This window comes from Gorilla gorilla, chromosome 11 (assembly GCF_029281585.2).
Source record: "Gorilla gorilla gorilla isolate KB3781 chromosome 11, NHGRI_mGorGor1-v2.1_pri, whole genome shotgun sequence".
In the NCBI taxonomy this organism is placed as follows: Eukaryota; Metazoa; Chordata; class Mammalia; order Primates; family Hominidae; genus Gorilla; species Gorilla gorilla.
The window spans coordinates 122,698,047-122,714,016 of NC_073235.2; the positions used below are offsets into that span (position 1 = coordinate 122,698,047).

A 15,970-nucleotide genomic window follows, 5' to 3' on the forward strand; every position below is an offset into this window, starting at 1 on the left:
AGAGGAAGAGCAACACAGGGAAAATGTCCATGCATGTGCGCGCACACACACACACACACACACACACACACACACACACCCCCCATACCAAGGAGATGACAGTTGTTCTGGTTTGTTGATGCTAAGTTCTTGGATATGGCAGGATCAACATACTGCTGGAGTCAAATTGTGAAGTTGAATTATCTTTATGATCAAATGGCAACATTAAGATTATGTATGTAAAGTTCCTCACACAGTGCCTGATAAAGAAAAGTTATTAATTTTAATAGAATCTTCTTTTAGTGCAGATACTGGCAGAAGAAACCCCTTTCCTGGAGTTTATGTGACCTTACAGAATTTGTTTTTATGTGACCTTACCTTACAGAATGTTTCTTTCCCAGGGTGGGTGTATCTTGGTTCTGGAACCTCCTCATCTATCGGCATGTCCCCACCACTTTCTGATTTGCTCGTGAGAGTCATGGAGGACAGATGGGATATAACTACTATTTCCTCTCCACTAACAAGCTGGCAAACCTTAAAAGATTGGAGGAATGGGGGTTGGTGGGCAAAGGAATTTGGTCAAAGTACAGACAGAAATAAAATGTCCCTGACTGGGGCACCATATACAGTGAGACCCATACTAAGCAGTGTTTCATATGACTGTTTCATGATCTCAAAATCCTTATGGTTTCTTAAATCCCAAGGAAATGGGCCTGAAGACACAAAGAATGTAAACTAGATCTTTGAAATCCCCTTTGGTTATTCTCTAGAAACTTATTTCTGCAGAAGTGCCTTCTGATTGACAAAAGCTCACTTTTCTATTCACAATCTCACTCTGTCAAGGTCTAGTCCGAAATCACCCTCAGAGAATATTGTGCAGTAACTTTTAAAAAGCCCAAATCCTGTCGATTTATGCATTTAATTTATTGTTTTCCTTGGTCAGAGCTTTGCTTTGTACATAACCAAATCCCAATTTTGAGTGCCTATCGCATACTGCTAAGCCATGGTGTTGGAAGGCATTTTTTAAATTTAGAGCTTGAAATTCCCTTAGTTTACTTTCAAGTTCCTAGTCCTTTGGAAATTTATATAAAATTTCCCGGCCCCTCCCAGCCTCCTATTTTCTGCTCCCTTTGGAAGCAGTTAATTAATTTTATTTCTCAAAGATGCTTTGTTTCCTTAAGTAGTTCAGTCTGGCTAGTCTTCCTCTGGGTATCACTTTTCACCAGCACTTTATGCAAACTCATTCAGAAATAGCTCATTGTGGGCCAGTTTTCTCTGTTGGAAGGACAATTGCTTAGGAGGTCAGGGTCCTTATGCATCACTCAGTTATTCAACAGTCTTCCATGAGTCCCTGATTTGGACCATGTCCTCAGGATAAAAAGACTCAACTTCTGTCAATCCCTACCCCCACCCCATAGAGGCCCCAGTAGATGTGAGTGGAGCTCAGTGGGGTCTTCACAGGCACTCTGAGTGTGTGAGGGGATTTATCCTGAAAATAAAAAACATGAGAGCTGGTGAGTAAGACCAAGCCAGTGCCTTTGACAGGGAGTTGAGAGATCAGGAGAATACACTCATCTGTCAAGCCAGCAGGACTATAAATGGGAGATAGAACCAAGAGTCAGTTGCCAGACAAACAGCAGATCAGAAAGGGATTAGAGGGAATCAGTTCCAGGATGCCTGCTGTGAGCTCTGTTGGGGTGTTGACAGCTCAGATTTATGGTCTGGCAGGTACACAGTGCATGGAATACAGTGCAGGTGCACAGTGGCTGAACTAAAGGTACATGATCTGGAAGGGGTCTGTCCTGACTCACCATCCCTCAGGCCTTCCATGCAATATGGGATGGAGTGGGCAGCCCCCATTTCACTCAATGAAAGTACAGTGGAATATTCTGGGACATTCACACTTAAAGCCTGATGACTGACTTCTCTTCTGGGTCATCTCCTTTGCATGATTCTAGGTGTGGAGCTGGAAAAAGTGTCTGTGATAATCTCGTGTTTCTTTTATTGCCTTCTCCAGCTTCCTGTCTTGAGCTAGAGGCTGAGTCTTGGGGTAGAGACTAGGATGAAGATCACAGGTGCAGACAGGTCAGGATAGAAGGAAGTGGTGATCAAGAAAGTGAATGTGCATAGATGGTGTGGCTTGAGGCAAAAGTCAACATGATCATTTGCTGGTATGACTTAGGGTAGGTCTTGGGCAGAGGCAGATGATGATGACTGAGACACCTCAAGAATGGCCGGACTGATGGAACCAGGCAGAAGTCCAGTGTAGAAGTTTACCATTTTGGTTAGTGCATGATCAGAATCGCATGTGGCCTTAGAAGGGTGATAGCTCTACTCTAAAATCTACAATGATGATTTTCAAGGAGTTTTCAGGTTTAAGAGCAAAGGGTCCCTTCGGTTGTCCCTTGTGGGTATTATATTGATTATAATTGAATTGGATTTAAAATTGTGCCCAGGCCTCAGGGATTTGCTTACCCCTTGTACCCCCTGCTACTTCCAAGCTCTGTTGTGTGGGCTTCTCCATGGCATGTGGAACCCGATGTTGTGTAGAGGAGACCCACTTACAATCAGTTCATTTAGGGGATGCCCAGAGTGTCTCAAGGCATAGACAACTCCTGTCTTTTATGCTAACTTACCTTAATTAAGATCACCTGTGTCTGGACTGAGGCACCAGTTTCCTGGGCAGGGAAGTCCTTGGAGTAGGGTGTTTGGCTGTTGTGTCACAGAATAAGAAAACTGCTCTGCAGTGTGAAGGTATAGCATTAAAAAGAATTTCACCACATTTGAAGGTCCAGAAGTAAGAAAGTTGACGTTCTGACACAGGCCAGAGTAGAGCACAGACGAGATGGGTCACAGACGACAGATGAAAGATGAGGTACTTTAGCAGTAGGATGTGGCAGTGTGGTGATATTTTTTAATATATAAAATTATTATTTTGATTTTCATCTACAGTTCCTGGTTCATAACTCCCACAGCCCTTGTTACAGTCTTTTGTTATAACTTTGGGTGTGTTAGGCGTCAGGGGCAGGCCTCAGGAAACAGAATCTAATTTTCCCTCCCCTTTCTCATTGTGAGTCAAGAGACCCTCATTCCAGAGAAGGTCCCACACTGCCTCATACCATGTGGGAAGGAATGCTGACATCATGAAGCTTCCATGGAAACCCCAGAGGACAGGATTTGGGGAGCTTCTGGATAGCTGAACACCTGGCGGTTCCTGGAGGGTGGCACACCCGTGGAGAACATGGAAGCTCAGCACCCTTTCCCCCATATGCCACCCTACACATCTCTTTATCTGTATTGTTTATAATATCCTTTATAATAAATGAACAAACATAAGTTAGTGCCTCTCTGAGTTCTGTGAGCCATTCCAGCAAATTAACTGAACACAAAGAGGGGGTCTTGGGAACCCCAACTTGAAGCAGGCTGGTCAGAAGTTCCAGAGGCCTGGACTTGTGACTGGTGTCTTATGGGGAGGGCATCTTGAGGCCTGAGCCCTCAGCCTATGGGGGGAGCTGAGCCCTCAGCCTATGGGGGGAGGTCCAACATTCTTTCCAGGTGGGTAATTTTGGAACTTAATTGGAAGACACCCAGCTGGTCTGTGCTGCAGAACTAGTGGCTTGCTTGGTGGTAGGAAGAAACCCCCGCCCATTTATTCACAGAAGTCTTCTAGGTTGACTTTTGTTGTGATGGTGTGAGAGCAGAGGAAAAACATGGCTTGTGAGTTTTCCTGAAATAAGCAGAAATGACAGTTCTGGGCCTAAACTTTAAAGAGGCCAGGTAGTTTCCCCCCTTTCACCCTGGGGAATCCTAGGTGGCCATGTCATGACTCAGAAGTGAGGCACAGCAGCTGGGACTTAGCTGTTTGTGTTCCTGCTGAGTCCAACCTATCACTCACCTCTGCCAAGGCGCCAGACAGGTGAATGAGCCATCTTTAATATTTAAGCCCTGTTGATACCCTATGTCCCTTCAGATGCAGAAAACATCACATAGAGCAGAAAAGTCACCCAGCTGAGCCCAGTCAGTGCACAGAATCATAAGACAATAAAATAATTGCTTTAAGCCACTAGAATTTGGGGTGTATGTATGTTATGAGGCAATAGGTGGTGAAAGCAAGATATATATATATATATATATATATATATATATATCTCCTTTATAGTTTATTATAAGACTGGTAAGCTATGACTCATGGGCCAAATCAGGCCCACCATCTATTTTTGTAAAGTATTATTAGAACACATTTATGTCCACTTGTTTAAGTGTTGCCTGTGGCTGCTTTTGCACTACAATGGCAGAGTTAAGTGGCTGTAACAGAGACCATATAGCTCACAGAGCCAAAAATGTTTACTGTGTGGTCCTTCATAAGCTGACTGCTGACTCATCAGCTATCACAGTAATATATAAAAAGGTGAAAAATAAGCAGACTGATCTCTTTTAAAAGTGTATAAGACTCAGTTTGCAAAAAGCAGTAGCATATAGGAAATGGCTTATCTCAATATGGAGATAGTTTCTAATGTTCCTTGGGCTGTAACAGAATTGGGCTTTGGCTGCAACGTATCTTCCTACTACCATAGAGTACAATAGAGTAGATCTGTGGCCAGATTCACTCTCCCTCCTCCTCTGTGGGAGTCATATACTTCCCTACTACCCCCTGATGTACTTGGCCATGAGGCTTGTTATGGTGAGTGGAAGCTAAGAGAACGTGACATGAACAAAGGTTTTAGCTGCACTTATGTGGTTTGGCTTAACTCCTTGAGCCCCTGCTGTCTGCCATGAGATGAGCATGCTCCAGGTAGCTGTAGCTGATGTTGCCTGGATCTCAGAATGAGTGACCATGGAGCAGAACTAAACCCTGCTAGTGAGTGAGTCCAAATCCAGCTGAGTCCAGCAGAGCACAGCAAACCTACAGACATATGAAAAATACATTTTCCTTCCTTCCTTCCTTCCTTCCTTCCTTCCTTCCTTCCTTCCTTCCTTCCTTCCTTCCTTCTTTCCTTCCTTCCTTCCTCTCTCTTTGTCTGTCTTTCTTTTCTTTCTTTCTTTTTTTCTTTTTCTCTCTCTCTCTTTCTCTTTCTCTCTCTCTTTCTTTCTTTCTCTCTCTCTCTCTCTTTTAAAATTCAGTGACCTACAACAGCAGCTCTGCCATTAGTCACTGAATTTTTTGGAGTTGTTTGTTACTTAGCATCATTGCAGCCATAGCTAATTAATACAAAGCCCAAGAAGCATAGAAAGAAAGGGAATATTCTATACATAAGAATGCTACTAGCCCATTTAGCACCTTTGTGAAAATTAACAAAAGTGATCCTCTGCCGAGAACGCTTTCTTTCCCATCTTCAAAAATTCCCATATAGAGTAGTTATCTTCCCCTACCCATGGGGGATATGTTCCCAGACCACCAGTGGATGTCTAAAACTGCAGATAGTACCAAACCCTGGATATACCATGTTTTTCCCTATATGTACATACCTATGATAAAGTTTAATTTATAAATTGGCTCAGAGCAATTATAATAATATTCTATAATACAAGGTATGTGAATGTGGTCTTTCTCATAATACCTTACTGTACTCATCTATTTTCAGACTGTTTGACCTCTGGTAACTAAAACTGCAGAAGGCAAAACTGGATAAGAAGACTACTGTAATGATTATGCTATTACAAGACGCTCGATTGCTAACATCAGACATTTTTATAATAGGTAAGTGAAGCTATGAGATCCACAATGTGAATGTCACCCAACCAGAGGTGTTACTTTGTGCCATGTACAACATACAAAACCATAGGTGATGACTCTATACCTTGAGAGAACTGAATGAATTGTATTGTCCTGAATTAACTCTTGAATGTTAGAGGCAAGAAGCAGGATTGGTATCATCAAAGACATTAGCTTGCTGCAGAATATTATTTTTCAATGGCAAAAGGTATAAGTTATTTCACATAGCTCTTTGCATTTTTTCATGAACAAATTCTGATCGCCCCCTTTGCAGATTGGAATCTGGTCGCAAAGTTGGATGAGGGCAAAAGTAGTGTACTCAGAAAGGGAGAAAAGAAAAGCTCATTTTAAATGTTAAAATATTACCATTGCTTATGCATGGTAAGATTTTACACTTGCTGGTCTTTCTATTGGGGCAAATGCAAGAGCAATGCCTCTCTCTTTGTCTTCCTTCTGTCTTTTATTCCCCTCTAGGGTAAGGAGGAATACATAGACATTGGTTTACTGGAGAGTCAGAATGGAACTGGGTACGACTAGATGAATTTCCCAGTGACTTATCTAAATTAGTTCAGGCAGAGGTATGTACTTCCCAAACGGCTTGTTATCTAACTTAAGCCTGTGTATCTTAAAGCCCTGGTGAGCACACCTTATATAGTAATGGAGAAAACCTAGATTGTATAGTTTGTTGTTGTTTTTTTTTAGATGTGCTTTGAATTCTGGTCCTTCAATTTATTAGTGACCCAAGTTTCAGTCTTTGTGTTTATATAACAGCAAAATGAATTCCTATTTCAAAGGGTTGTTATGAAGGTTAAATATAATATACAAGAATAATCCAGAAGAATGTGCTATATACTAGGCATTTGCTGTTGGTAACATTTCCATTTCTCTTCAGGGCAAAGGAAAAAAAATGCAAAGTGAAAAGCTTATATCTTTGATATCTTTTCATCTCTCTTTTCTCATCTTTAGTGTATAATCTGCCATTTCTCTAGCTCCTCTCTTGCCATCATTTTGTGAGCAATCAGGTTTAAATTTTTGTTCATACAAAGTTGTAGAAACAAGTACATGATTGTAGCATGTGTGTTCCTTGCTCAGTTAGACCCAGGCAAGCCCACGCACATCTGCATCTCTTATTAGATTCTAAACACCCTGAAGACAGGGACCTATAAATCTTATCTACACCGTATGCAAAGGGCCCAGCCAGCACCCAAATTCATTGTGAGCAAGTAGTGATGCTTATTGAATTAAAAGTGTGTTGTGCAATAATAGTGAAATCATAACTATCACATTGTGATAATGCTTCCATCTGCTCATTCAATAAATACTTATTGCTTGTTAATTATCTTCATGTCTGAATTTTATGGCTATAAGTAGAAATGGTGACATTGTTGGAGATTTAACTTGGAAAGCAAATGTTTCCTAGCGGTCTTCTTCAAGCTTCTGGGTCAGTTTAAGATATCCTGAAAATAAGCTAAATAGAAGTATTAACTGTACATCAATGCTGATATGAGACGGCTATTAAGCTCTATAAACTCCTTATTTTAAAATGTTGTGTTACTCAAAGCTACCTTTCAAAGATGTTGATTGAATTTCCAATAAGTAAATGTTATATAAATTTGAATTTATGAAATGCAGTGCTAACCATATTTGGCTATTTATCTATAGTGTATGTTGAGCATTCTGATAAGATTTTTATCTGAGAAAATTGCTGTCATACATTTGTTTAATATTATTGCTACCTTGGCATCCACTTTTAGGCGTGACAGAAGTTATTTAGTTTTTCAGGCTTGATGTAAGTTATCATTTTTGGCCTAGTTAAAACACCCCTTCTTCCTGTTTGTGATATGGCCCACTTGTTCATTGTCTCACCACTCCAAAACCTAACACATCCCACAGCTGCTGACCACATGATATGGTTTGGCTGTGTCCCCAGCCAAATCTCATCTTGAATTGTAGTTCCCATAATCCCCAAGTGTTGTGGGAGGGACCCAGTGGAAGGTAACTCAGTTATGGGGGCAGTTACCCCCATGCTGCTGTTCTTGTGATGGTGAGTGAATTCTCATGATATCTGATGGTTTTATAAGGGGCTTTTCCTTCTTTTGCTTGGCACTTTTCCTTGCTGCCATCATGTGAAGAAGGACATGTTTGCTTCCCCTTCCACATGATTGTAAGTTTCCTGAGGCCTCCCCACCCCTGTGGAACTCTGAGTCAATTAAACCTCTTTCCTTTATAAGTTACCCAATCTCTGCCCATGCCTATGTCCTGAATGGTAGTGCCTAGGTTTTCTTCTAGGGTTTTTATGGTTTTAGGTCTAACATTTAAGTCTCTAATCCATCTTGAATTAATTTTTGTAGAAGGTATAAGGAAGGGATCCAGTTTCAGCTTTCTACATATGGCTAGCCAGTATTCCCAGCACCATTTATTAAATAGGGAATCGTTTCCCCATTTCTTGTTTTTGTCAGGTTTGTCAAAGATCAGATGGTTGTAGATATGCAGCATTATTTCTGAGGGCTCTGTTCTGTTCCATTGGTCTATATCTCTGTTTTGGTACCAGTACGGTGCTGTTTTGGTTACTGTAGCCTTGTCGTACAGTTTGAAGTCAGGTAGTGTGATGCCTCCAGTTTTGTTCTTTTGGCTTAGGATTGACTTGGCAATGAGGGCTCTTTTTTGGTTCCATATGAACTTTAAAGTAGTTTTTTCCAATTCTGTGAAGAAAGTCATTGGTAGCTTGATAGGGATGGCATTGAATCTATAAATTACATTGGGCAGTATGGCCATTTTCATGATATTGATTCTTCCTACCCATGAGCATGGAATGTTCTTCCATTTGTTTGTATCCTCTTTTGTTTCATTGAGCAGTGGTTTGTAGTTCTCCTTGAAGAGTTCCTTCACATCCCTTGTAAGTTGGATTCCTAGGTATTTTATTCTCTTTGAAGCAATTGTGAATGGGAGTTCACTCATGATTTGGCTCTCTGTTTGTCTGTTATTGGTGTATAAGAATGCTTGTGATTTTTGCACATTGATTTTGTCTCCTGAGACTTTGCTGAAGTTGCCTATCAGCTTAAGGAGATTTTGGGCTGAGACGGTGGGGTTTTCTAGATATATAATCATGTCATCTGCAAACAGGGACAATTTGACTTCCTCTTTTCCTAACTGAATACCCTTTATTTCCTTCTCCTGCCTGATTGCCCTGGCCAGAACTTCCAACACTATGTTGAATAGGAGTGGTGAGAGAGGGCATCCAAGAAACCACCATCAGAGTGAACAGGCAACCTACAGAATGGGAGAAAATTTTTGCAATCTACTCATCTGACAAAGGGCTAATATCCAGAATCTACAATGAACTCAAACAAATTTACAAGAAAAAAACAAACAACCCCATCAAAAAGTGGGTGAAAGATATGAACAGACACTTCTCAAAAGAAGACATTTATGCAGCCGAAAGACATATGAAAAAATGCTCATCATGACTGGCCATCAGAGAAATGCAAATCAAAATCACAATGAGATACCATCTCACACCAGTTAGAATGGCGATCATTACAAAGTCAGGAAACAACAAGTGCTGGAGAGGATGTGGAGTAATAGGAACACTTTTACACTGTTGGTGGGACTGTAAACTAGTTCAACCATTGTGGAAGTCAGTGTGGCGATTCCTCAGGGATCTAGAACTAGAAATACCATTTGACCCAGCCATCCCATTACTGGGTATATACCCAAAGGAACATAAATCATGCTGCTATAAAGACACATGCACACGTATGTTTATTGCAGCACTATTCATAATAGCAAAGACAAGCCAAATGTCCAACAATGATAGACTGGATTAAGAAAATGTGGCATGTATACACCATGGAATACTATGCAGCCATAAAAAATGATGAGTTCATGTCCTTTGTAGGGACATGGATGAAGCTGGAAACCATCATTCTCAGCAAACTATGACAAGGACAAAAAACCAAACACCACGTGTTCTCACTAATAGGTGGGAATTGAACAATGAGAACACATGGACACAGGAAGGGGAACATCACACTCTGGGGACTGTTGTGGGGTGGGGGGAGAGGGGAGGGATAGCATTAGGAGATATACCTAATGTTAAATGACGAGTTAATGGGTGCAGCACACCAACATGGCACATGTATACATATGTAACTAACCTGCACGTTGTGCACATGTACCCTAAAACTTAAAGCATAATTTAAAAAAATAAGTTACCCAGTCTCAGGTATGTCTTTATTAGCAGCATGAGAATGGACTAATACACCACACTAAAACCTAATGGTCAACACCAGGTTTATGTAAATAAGTTCCCCGCCTTCACAGAGGTTTTCTTTAAATTAGCTAATCAATGAGCCTCACAGGAAAGCCTTAAGGATAATAATACCCGTGGAGCTCAATAAAGGGATAATTTCACAGGTTTTCTCTCTCTTCCTCTCCCCTCCCTACCCGTTTCCTCTCTCCCCCTCTGTCTTCTCTTTTTTCCCCCACTTATCCCTACTGGTTGAATTCCCTGCTGCCTCCAGACTCCCCCTATGGGCACCTGTAACCTCTCTGAGACTTGTGAGTAATAAATTTCTTTTGTTTTATTAATTTTTGTTCACTTCCTCATTGTGTCTCATCTGACACCCGAATGTAACTTTCCCCTATCAGAGCTCACCTACAGAGTGCCTATCTTGGCCTGCGGTCATGCTTAAGAAATAGAGTCCACAGGACCAAATTAAAAAGAAATCATAACAGTAAAAATCACAACAGCACAACTGCTGAAAACACTACTCTAGAGCTATTAGCAAACTTTTTCTGCAAAGGTCTAGATAGTAAATATTTCCAGCTTTGCAGACCATATGGTCTGTTTCACAATCTCTCAGGCTGTTGCACCATGAAAGTAGTCACAGGTAATAAGTATAAAAATGGGCATGGCTGTGATCCAATAAAATTTATTTACAAAAGCAGGCAGTGCACTGGGGGTTTGGCTTGTGGGCTGTAGTTTGTCAACCCCTCGTCTATAGGAGATAGGGTGAGCTTTATCATCTATAGACTTGGGTGAGTCAGTTATTCTCTCTCATCTCCCATGTCCTTACCTGTAGAGGAGAGCTAATAAAACCTACCTCACTGAGTGTTGAGAAGATTAACTAAGATAGGATATAAAAATACCTAGCATTGTCATAGTTTTCTTTCTTGATTTTTTTGTCCAATAGCCAATGCTGCAATTCATTCTTTCCTTTTTTATTACCCTGATTGGAACAGTTACATTACTTTGGTACAACTACTTTACCTAGTAATTGTTATAATTTAATACTCACAAAAAAAGATTACTAACATCTAATGCTCCCAGAGGAATTTGCATTAGAAACAAGAATTGACTAGCCTAACTGATAGAAGATACATTCAAAGTGTAAACTAGACCAGTGGATTTTAATGTAACAGAGCATAATGAATTACTTGATATGGTTTCAGAGTCCACATTGCAACCAACATTTAAGTTATCACTAATTGAGTTTCAATGTAATATCAAAGAAGAATACCTGTAATTATCTGAAAAGGCTATTAAAACATTTCTCCATTTTTTTTTTCACTGCTTATCCTCATACAGCTGTTTGAGGCTAGGTTTTCTTTATGTTTGGACCAAAACAACATATCATAACAGATTGAATGCAAACAGATATGACAATCCAGCTCATTTGACCAAGCTAGACATTAAAAAGGACCTTCCAAAATAGAAAACAATGTATTTCTTCTCATAATCTTTTGTTTTTGAAAATAATAATTTTTCCTAAAAATATTTGTTGCCTTTAACATGAAATGTGTTTATATTTTAACATTTTCTGAGTTTTAATTTTAATATAGTGAATATAGATATAACACACATAAACAGAAGCTTTTTGGGTACTTAATAATTTTGAAGAGTATAAAGGGATCCTGAGACCAAATATTCAAGAACTGCTACCATAGTATAAGAAGTAAAGGAGCTCAAGAATGATGATAAGTAACAGCTAATGCTTGGCTTGGCTTCACTGTCAGGGAGCGATGAGGGAGCGATGGGGTTTGTGGCAGCCTGTGTAATGCATGCTTTGTGTAAGCAGCACAGCTATCCTTCAGTGCATGCTGATTTTTGCTGTGGGGTAAGGCATGTACAGAAGTTCTAGTTTTTAAAGAAAAGCTAACATTCCAGACCTTAATGTGAAATATCTCGATTATAATATTGGCCGTACATTTAGGAAAGTATTAGCATCGTGTGTAGGCCAAAAGAAATCCACCCAGGGACAGGATGCTGCCTGTGAGACATCAGGTGTAGCTTCTGGTCCAGGTTTGTGGGTTGATAAATCTCTTTACTACAGGAGAGTAGTATATGTCTATGGTGATAATATTTATCAGTAAGGGTTTCAAGAATGGGTAAGGATTTCAGAATTTTGTGTAGAGGCTAAAATATTCTTTTTAAAAAAATCACCAAAATCACAAATAGCTTGACTATTGTGTTCAGCCCACTGGGGAGCCTGGAAGAAGAGGGGGCTTTCCTTTTTTTCCTCTGAATTCTTTTTCTGAAAATGAGTGCTTTTTGTCTCTACCCCTCACTGTAAAGAAAACCTACTCCACATAACATAATAGCTCTTTGTTTTATTAGTGTGGTTGTGTTCTTCTGTTCTCAAATGTTTGTCACCTTATACACTGGCAAAAAAAAAAAAAAAAAAAAAAAAAAAAAGAAAACACTGCTGGATTCCTTAAAGTTCTGCAGCTTATAGCTCCATTTTTAACAAAAATAAAAAACAACTCAGAAGTAGCACAATTGGAAAATTTGTTGGGATTGTCTGAATAAAAATGCTTTTGCCTTTAATCTAACAGACTAATTTTAAGAGAAAACCAATCCATAGAAAATGTGCTTTTATGTTTCTAAATTAAATAGCTCTAGATTTGTAAATGGTTTGAAGTAACAAGTATTGCATACACTCAAATTTTCTTTAACATTTTTTGATATTCTGTTTATTTACAAAACAAATAAGCCCGTCTACAGCCCAACCATCAATTATTATTTTCCTCATAGCAATTATGTCAACATTTTTTTTAGCCCTGACATAATCCATCTTTTTCATTTGTGTGATATGAGAACAAAATCAATTTTTGAGGTCTTTGGTGTAATGGAAACAGGGAGGGTGGAGTCAGATGGCTGTACGTGGATAAGAATTTTCCCTCTTTAATTCATATTAGCTACGTGATATAATTTTGAACAAATGCTGAAACTCTTTGAAACCTACTTCTTCTTTTGCAACGTGGAAAAGATAAAGCTGATTATGCTGGCACTGAACACAGGGCCTGGCAGGTGGGAATAACTATAACAATAATAAGAGTTAATCTTGAGTGGGAGTTTATCACCACATACTAGGTATAGATTTAAATCCTCTACACAAATTAACTCATTTAATACAAAGGCCTCTTGATGGAGGTACTATGATCATTCCCAGAGATTAAGTAATTTACCCAAAATTACATAGCTAGAAAATTGAAGAGTCAGGATTTGAACCCCAATAGTAGAGCTTAATAAATCTTTCTTTCCTCCTTTTCTACTCCCTCTCTGCTTTAGACACTTTCATTGTGAGGCTACTGGGTCTGTGATGCATTTGAGTAAAAGGAAAGAAAGGAGATTTGGTGGGTGAAGCACATCTGTGATACACACAGCAGAGCGTGCCCCTGCCAAGAGCACCAAGGATTGGGTGGAGCCGAGAGCTACGTTCAGACTCAAACCGCGTTGTGATGATCACTCTAAGTTTAATATACCTTCGGGAATCAAATTTCATGGATGCATTTGAAGAAAAAGAATACAAAATTTGTCCAAAGGTGAACAGTTACTTAGAATGATAAAGGAAGCAATCTATTTTTAACAAGCCGATCAATATCACAACCACCACAAAATCTAGAAACAAAGGTGTGTTTTCACATGTCAAGGATTTTATAATATTGTTTTCCATAACAAGAACATAAAGATAATTCAGTTTGTTGGAACTTTAAAAAATTATAAATAATTGAGTAAAGTTCCTTGGAACTTCATAATTTGTTCTTGGTAATGTCATTTACATTCAGGTTGGCTGTTGGATTTGAGAAAACCGCTAGCAAGTTTCATTTGTAATTGAGCTGTTACAGACGATGTACTTAGTTTGTGGTGCTGCTATGGGTTTTTTCCAGTAGATCCAATAATTCTGATAAATTTATTTCACGTTTCCCATGAAAAAGAAAAAAATCAATGGTGCATTTATAATTATATATGCTACATTATTGAGTGTATTTCCTCAGTAAGAGAGAACCTCTGTTCTTACTAGGCAATAAGAACCAAATCTACTTACATTTGTAAATCTCTGATGATTGTAAGAATTTTTCACAGACTGGCTTCTGGTTCCATACATTTCAAATTACATTTCTTCTCTAATACCCACATACTTCCCTCCCGGGTGCCGTAAGATCTCTGAGTATTTTGATATGGCCTTTGGCCCTGGTCCTAGTGCCAGATAAGTGGGCACAGTGGGTGGTAGGGGTGTTCCTACACCAGGACAGTCATCAGTAACTTCACTATGCACAGAAGTGACTGTGAACCACCAAAATACACCCACTGAACTCAGACGAAATGTGCCCCAACTCAACTTCCTTTTAGCTTGATTTCTAAAATGGCTATGGCCACTCTAACACCTGGCATGACGGAAAAGCTGGATAGATAGTAAATGTGAACAGAAAGCCTTACTAATTTTAACACACGGCAACTAAAATATCTTACTTTTGCACATTTTAAAAAGCAATTGACCATATGCACCATTGCTACGAATCCTTAACTGAACTTTGTGACAAACTCACCAAGTAATTGCAAAAAGATCATGTCACTGACTGGGAGAGAACGGTTTGAAAAAGACACATTATCTTGAAATGATTTTGATGAATGCTAGCTAATCACCTAACTCAGAGGTTAAAAAAGAAGGAGGCCAAAAATTTAGTGCAATTTATTAATTAATCCTGAGGTGATGGCCTCATAACTACAAGCATTGGATGCTATTATCAACCAGCCTTTTAAAGACCACTTGAAAAAGCAATAGATATTACGTTATAGGAATTTTGCTGAACGACAACACATCCTGTTCTACAGTTAGGAGACTGGGTACTTGTGCATTGGGATAAAATATCCAGTGCAACACTTAACAGTTCAATTTCATACACAGCCTAGATGGGAGTGAAGATGGTCTGCTCTGGAAAACTATAATATAAACACACTGCTATCTGAATTGTTTGTGAAGATTTTAATACAATTGTTTGATGAATTGTGAGAATTGAAAAGGCAGTGTTGTATGATTTTTTATAAATCTTAAAGTATGTATGTATAACTAAATAAAATATTATAACTAGATCTGATTATTCCAACCATATCTCCACCATATTTAACCATATTCCAACCATAACAAGCAGCTGCAAAACTTCAGTAGTATAAGCAACAGGCATGCATTTATCCCTCTTGTGTGTGTGTGCAGGCCTCCTGGGGTTGCCCTGGGCTAGCCTAGGCTCTCTGGGCCAGGCTCCAGGCTGTGGGCTCTGTTCAAGTTGGTGTCAGGTGCTCTCATTCTTCTGAAACAAGCAGGCTGCCCAGGCATTTTCTTCTCTGGCAATGGCAGAAACATGTAAGATGAAGTCCATCTATGTAAGATGCATGTACGATAAAGCCCAACTATGCAAGCACAGCTCAAGCCTCTGCCTGTGTCCTATCCACTAACGTGCCATTGGCCAGCAAGTGATGGGGCTGAGTCCAAAGTGAAGGGGCAGAGACACAGTTTCCATTTGCCTTGAGATGACAGTTGGTCTCACGGCCAAGTTCTGCATCAGTGGGCAGGGTCAGACTTATTCTGAAGTCTGCTATAACAAATTACCAAAACCTTGATGGCTTAAAACAACAGAAATTTATTATCTCCAAGTTCTGGAGGCCAGAAGTTCAAAATCACTGTGGCTGGACTGAAACCAAGATGCTGGCAGAGCTGTGCTCTCTTCAGAAGCTCTAGAGAAGAAGACATTCCTTGCTTCTTCAGTTTTTGGTGGCTGCCAGCCTTCCTTGGCTTGTGGTTACATCATTCCAATCTTTAAGGCAAGCATCTTCAAATCTCTCTCTCTCCTCCTTCTTCACATTGCCTTCTCCATGTGTGCCAAATCTCTGTCTGCCTCCCTTTTCTGAAGACACTTGTGATGGCACTTAGGTCTCACTTGGACAATTTGGAAAACCACACGGATCTCATGATCATTGACTTAATCACACCTGTGAAG

General features: G+C 39.7%; 1 long non-coding RNA gene across 1 annotated transcript in view; it reads left to right on the forward strand.

Moving 5' to 3' along the window:
- The window catches only part of LOC129532166 (uncharacterized), a 266,092-nt gene that overhangs the window by 60,408 nt on the left and 189,714 nt on the right, over positions 1-15,970 (forward strand). The window contains exon 2 of the long non-coding RNA XR_008677807.2: positions 5,562-5,677. This is a non-coding gene — a long non-coding RNA (uncharacterized lncRNA). The remainder of the gene's footprint in view (positions 1-5,561; positions 5,678-15,970) is intronic.